Below are 6,765 nucleotides of genomic sequence, written 5' to 3'. Positions count from 1 at the left end.
TAGAAGTGTGTCATAAACAAAAATCATTAATGAGAAAAAAGTCAATGGTACGATAAGAAATAAGGCAGAGAAGATATTGGAAAAAGAAAAGAATAGTACAAGGAAGATAATTATGTTAGGGACTAAGAGCATAGGTTCAGGCAGTTGACTACAATTTGGTGACCAAAAATCACTGAATATAAGAAGTTTAGTTGAAAGTCATTCTTCTCAACACAAACCGATGTTTAGTGAAGATGTTTTGGTGTTAGATTTGGCTTGAGATTCACTATGGTATATAACACATTGAGCAGGACTCCCAGAGATTTCCTGGAGGCATGGAGATGGCTCAGCAGGGCATCTGTGGTGCTGCTACATGAATGGGGGTGACAGAACAAGCAATGGCTGCAAATCTGTCTGTAAAGAGGTTGAGGAGACGATGGCTGCATCTCACCCTGAAGACTTTGCAGAAAACTAGGGGAAGAGGAGGTCGGGATGAGGATCAAGGCAGATTGGACTAGCAAACGTTCAGGCATTTGAAAAGTTATGCCCCCACAGAAAGCTGGACCTGAATGCTTACAGCAGCTTTATTCATAATCACCAAAGACTGGAAGCCATCGAGATATCCTTCAATTGGTGAATGAATAGATACATTGTGCTACAACCATAAAGTGGGATCTTTTCAGAGGTAAAAAGAAATGAGCTATCAAGCCCCAAAAAGACATGGATGAATCTTAAATGCATATGCTAAGTGAAAGAAGCAAGTATGAAAAGGCTACATACCATGACTGCCTGATTCCAAATATATGACATTCTGGAAAAGGCAAAACTGTAGCAATGGATGCAAAGGCAAAACTATAGCAATGGATGCAAAGGCAAAACTATAGCAGTTGCCAGGAATTTGAGGAGAGAGGAGGAGAGTTGATTAGGTAAAACAGAGGGGAATTTTTAGAGTGATGAAATTATTCTGTATGATACTATAGATATATGACATATGCATTTGTCAAAATTGATAGAACTTTACAGCAAAAAGAATGATCCTTAATGCATGCCCAAAATGTAGGAGGTAAGGAGATCCCAGGATTGAATGCAGAATATAACAAAATAATCTCACTGTATTAAAAAGTATGAACAAAACTCTCTGAATGGAGTAGGAGGGAAAGGGGCTTACCTAAGTAAATTTGAATATGAGTGGAGTCTATAAGTCTAAATGTACAAGAAACTAGACATAAGCATTGTACTCTAGTTGGACAAAATGTTTCCCATAGGATTACTGGCTAACAATTTTAATACTGCTTTACATGTATATTAGAACTGCACAATTAAGTAAATTGAACAATTGAGGTGGATGGTGGGAGCAGGGTTCTCTACTGTTGGGATGGGAGGTTACAGAGAAGCAAGAGAAGGAGATCAGAATGATCTATGTGATGGTAGATTTGAGTTGGAGGCATCAATATGATATAGATAGGTATAGATAAATGTATACATTCAGGTTAGTGTGCACGTGTCTATCTCCTTGCTCTGTCATCTGAGAGGGTCTAGAGGTGGCAACATCCCAGGAGCAACGAGCACCCTTGACGCCCAGATATCAGCTTCTAGGATCATTCTCCAATAAAAGGAACCAGTGATTCTTGGAGAAATGCGTGATTTTATGACTGGGGCAGGAAGAGTGCAGGATGCGTCTGGAATACCTTATAGTGCCAGAAAATAAGGTAGTGCTCAAAAAAGTTTTTTTAAATCACAATAATAAGATTGTGCCAAAGGGATACAAGATTCAACTGAAGGAGCTTCCAATGGTTGAGGCTGGAACAATTTGTGTGAAGGAACAAATGAAGTAGTGTTGGATTATAACCCAAAGTACAGAATAAATATTTGTGAGTCCAAACTGATTTTAAACAGTATTGAGTAAATAAGCAAATGGGGGAGAAGAGACAAATCTCTCATGAAGAAGAATTCCAAATGATTTATGTAGATGTTTTACCCTTGAGATAGTGGGGCATAGCTCTGTACTCCTCGAGTGTGGACTGCATATAGAGACTTTCTTCAAAAGAACACATATAAACAGTGGGGGAAAGAATAAATTTACATTGGAGAAACCTGACGATTATTCCCATAGCCAAGTGATCAAGGTGATGAGTCATGTTCATAGCATGTAGCCTTTATAAGTTTTCAAGTAAAAAAAGAAAAGAAAAAAAAAAAACTTTAGATAAGTCTTGTCCATGTATTGCAGTATTTGGAAGTTAACCCCTCACTCATTTCTTTGAGATCTTAATAAAGCCCAGGGAATAATAATTTGCTGATTCAAAGATCTGTCTTATGAAAAGCAGAATAAGTGAGAAGAGAAGAGAGATGAGCGTTTCAGCTTCATGGAGTTCTGCCATATTCGTTTAGGGAAGAGTAATCCATTAGCACAAATTATTGTCCTTTAAAATACAAGCTTACATACATACACACATCTGGATCAACACAAGAGGGAATATTTATATGCCATTTATTCCCAATTTCTATATTAAGCATTTTAGGATTTGCATAATTTTCCCAGCTTGCACCCTTTCTCCTTGAAGAGGTTCAATGCAGAATGCAGCCCATGTACTATAAGTTTAGCAAAGAATGACGCTCCCTCCTTTCTAGGAAAGGTGAATGACATTTGCAAAAGCATAGATATATGAATTAGAATTATGTTTTAGAGAAACTCCTGAAACATGGTATGATGCAATAGAGAAAATTTAATAACAAAGAAAACTCAATTCTACATGAGGCTAACTATTTTCAGCCTGGGTTTCCAGCCACCTCCTTCCTCACTTTTGACAGATAAGCTCAACTTCTTCACAGAGAAAAGAGGTTATTTAACAATAAATTTTCAATTCATTTTTTACTACATGATGTTTTACAGATTAAATAAGTTAATATATGTAAGGCAATTAGAATAGTACTGACAAACTATTATTATGGCTATTATTATAGATTATAGTTATTACACATGAAGGAGATATTATATATGTATATGTACATATATATATGTAGGCATATATAACTTCCTACAAGTACCTCAAATTCAATGTCTAAAAATAAAACTATCTTGTTTCCCTCCAACCCTACTTCCCCAATTAAGTTCCTTAACTCAGTGAATGATGCATAATTGAAAAATTCAGAAGCCAATGAAGCATTAGTTCTTTTCATTTCAAAAGAATTGTCTCCCGATTTGATGACTTCTGATGCCCCACTGTTACTATTTTGGTTCCTCACCTATGGACTGATTTGCAGTCTTGCTTCTAATTCTCTCATATTCTTCTCTTCTATGAACTGTAGACAATGTGACCTCTCTAAAACACACATTCTTACCATGTTGTTTTTTACTTTTCTTCATGACCAGGCACCTGAATTCTTACCCATTCTCATCTTTTTTTACACTTCATTCTACAACCTGTTCTTAAGTCAATCTGAGTTATTTTAATTTTCTAAGTGGTCCATGTTTTTACTCTGCACATTCCCTCTCTTCTAGAATGTTTTGTCACCTCCACTTCTTCATGACTAGTTTCCAAAATCATCTCTGGAATCATCCCCTCTCAGAAGCTTTCCTAACACTTCCAAATTGGGATGATATGGTCCCTCTATTCTCCCACAGGCTCACGTGTGTGTAAACTATCTATACTTCCTATAAAAGAATCATAGTGTTTATCACATTTTAAATCAGTGGTTCTCAAGCTTTAGTGGCCATTGGAATCATCTGAAAGGTCTATTAAAATACAAATTGTTTGACTCACTTCCAGAGTTTTGGAATCAGTACTTCTGGAGTGGGACTTGAGAATGCATTTCTAACCAGTTCCCAGTTGATGTAGTGCTGCAGGTGAGGGCTAATTTCTTGAACACAAGATGCTGCTGGCTGAAGCAGTCTGCATCCCAGGGATTAACCTTGAATGGGACATGAGGTTTACTTAGCGTGGCCCTGTGTAGGAAGAGCAAGAGATTTGTAGGTAGAACATTCTGAGAAAGCAGAGTCCATGGAGTCAGATAATTACATTTCTGCTGCACATTAAATATGAGATTCATTTTTCCTTAGAAACAAAGAAAGGTGTGGTCACTTCAATAAATAAAGTCTCCTTATCATAACCAGTATAAATTATTGTAATTGTACACTTACTTACAAACTGCAATATGTTCCCTAGGTGATCTACACCAAAGACTTAATTTTATATTTAAGGATATCTCCGTAGGACTCTAGTCTTTTATTTAAGGAGAGTCATACTAAAATTATTGATCAATTAATGGTGAGCTGGCTCAAATCCCAGGACTAAGCGTCAGGAATTAGATACATTATTGCCAAGAGATGCTCTGTGGACAATACCGGCAGTAATAATCAGACCTGTGAACCCATGAGGCTCCAGGAGAGCATGAAACAAAGATCAGGTTTTAGTGTTCCATGTGTTTTAGGCTGGGAAAAGATTGCAAGCATAAGGGAGAATCCAAACCCAGTTACAGACAGCTGTTGTGGAGACCATCAGGCAGATGTGGTTTCAAATCTTCATATGCTACTTATCAGTTATGGGTCTTCTCTGAACCTCTGTTTTCTCTGATGCAAAATGGGGATTAATATATAGAGATCAAGATTGTTAGGAATAGACCAGACAAGGAATAACATTTTGACACATTTGGGTAACAGTAAATTATAGTGGTTACCACTACTACAAAACAGTTTATGTAGTGATCCAGGCACAGTAGAGCTTAAGTGGAGCCCAGGTCGTAGGCTACAAGTGAGAGGTCATTACCAGTTCTGGGGTAGAGGGTCTGAGACGGTGAAAGCTTCCCTAGGAAAAACACAGGTTTTAAAAAATCTCCTTCTTTCTGCGATCCCACCTCACCTTTGTTCGTCATGCTTCTTCACCTACTACTCAATCTTAAGTGGAATTAACAGTGCCACCGTTTCCCCCGAGAGAGGCTTCTATGATTTACTCAGGCTGGGGAAGTGTCCTCCTGGGCTCCAGGATTCCATGTCATGATGTCAGCTCTTAATATGTTAATCTCTCCTCCTGCAGGGCAGCGACTAGTTGATGGATAGGTAGAGAAAAAGACAGACAATGAAATTGGTAGACAAGGGCATTGAAACAGCTATTATAACCATGTTCCATAAGATCAAGAATGTAAAGCAAAGCATGAATATAATGTGGAGAAAATATAAGCTAGAAAACAGATCTAAATGTAACTTCTAGGCCATCTCAACATTACCAGAATTTAAAAATTCACTGGGAGATATTAATAGAAAATTAGATGCTATAGACAAAAGCAGTAAAATTAAATACATTAAGATTAAACTATCCAAATGAAACACAGAAAAAAAAAAAAAAAGAAACCTGACAAAATATAACAGAGTTTCTGTTATCTGTAAATATTATCAATTAACCATAATTCATTTGGTTGTAATTTATGTCCTAATAGAAGAGGAAAAAAAGATGGATGAAAAAATATTTGATGCAATAATGGATAAACATCTTCCAAATTTGATAAAACCAATGGACACAAGGAATAAAGAAACTCAGTGAACCTCAAGTAACATTAAAACCAATAAGGAAATGACCATGGCTCTTCATAATCAAATTTCTGAAAACCTGTGAAAAGAGAAAAATCTTAAATCATCAGGAGAAAAAAAAGTATTTTGTGCACAGCTGAACAATGATAATGGCTTAACAGAAAAATAAAAGGAAAGAAAAAATTATCGAAAACCTACTACTAAGCATAAGAAAACAGACTTCAGCGTAATAAATATTATTGGGATAGAGAGTAATTTTTTATAATGATAATCATTTCATCAAGAAGGCATAACACTGCTGCTAAATGTGCACTCAATAATTGAATTTTAAAATAACTGAAGCAAAAATGGACACAATTAAATAATAAATAGAACTATAATTATAGCTTAAAAATTTAACATGTTTTTTTCTCAGTAATTGTTAGAACAAGTGGACAAAATCAGTGACACTAATTTGAACAAAACCACAAAGAAACCAGACTTAATTGATTCTTACAAGGTGCTTTAATCCAACAACTGAATCATGGTAGTTTCAAGTTCAAAATAAACCTTAGCCAAGACAGATCATAATTTGTGTAGTAAAACAAGTCTCAGTAACTTTAAAATAATTTAAAGCACTAAGACTGTGTGTCTTAACCTCAACAAAATTTAACTGAAATTTAATAAGAAGGTGTTTTCTTTTAAAATTTAATTTAATTTAATTTATTTACTTTTTACACAGCAGGTTATTAGTTATCTATTTTATATATATTAGTGTGTATATGTCAATCACAATTCATCCCACCCCCACCAACCCCACACACACTTTCTCCCCTTGGTGTCCATACGTTTGTTCTCTACATCTGTATCTCCATTTCTGCACTGTAAACCAGTTCATCTGCACCATTTTTCTAGATTCCATATATATGTGTTAATATATGATATTTGTTTTTCTCTTTCCAACTTACTTCACTCTGTATGACAGTCTCTAGGTCCATCCACATCTCTACAAATGACCCAATTTCATTCCTTTCTATGGCTGAGTAATATTCCATTGTATATATGTACCACAACTTCTTTATCCATTTGTCTGTCAGTGGGCATTTAGGTTGCTTCCATGACCTAGCTATTGTAAATAGTGCTGCAATGAACATTGGGGTGCATGTGTCTTTTTGAATTATGCTTTTCTCTAAGTACATGCCCAGTAGTGGGATTGCTGGGTCATATGGTCATTCTATTTTAGTTTTTTAAGGAACATCCATACTGTTCTCCATAGTGGTTATATC

General features: G+C 35.9%; 1 long non-coding RNA gene across 1 annotated transcript in view; it reads left to right on the top strand.

The window, feature by feature from the left end:
• Positions 1-827: 827 nt before the first annotated feature.
• LOC309631499 overlaps positions 828-6,765 on the top strand; it is a 427,426-nt gene continuing 421,488 nt past the window's right edge. Inside the window, exon 1 of the long non-coding RNA XR_014246316.1 lies at positions 828-6,643. This is a non-coding gene — a long non-coding RNA (uncharacterized lncRNA). The remainder of the gene's footprint in view (positions 6,644-6,765) is intronic.

Source organism: Balaenoptera borealis, assembly GCF_965194805.1.
Source record: "Balaenoptera borealis genome assembly, chromosome: 6".
Classification (NCBI taxonomy): Eukaryota; Metazoa; Chordata; class Mammalia; order Artiodactyla; family Balaenopteridae; genus Balaenoptera; species Balaenoptera borealis.
The sequence above is the reverse complement of the archived record's forward strand: the minus strand, read 5'-3'. Positions and strand labels throughout refer to the sequence as shown.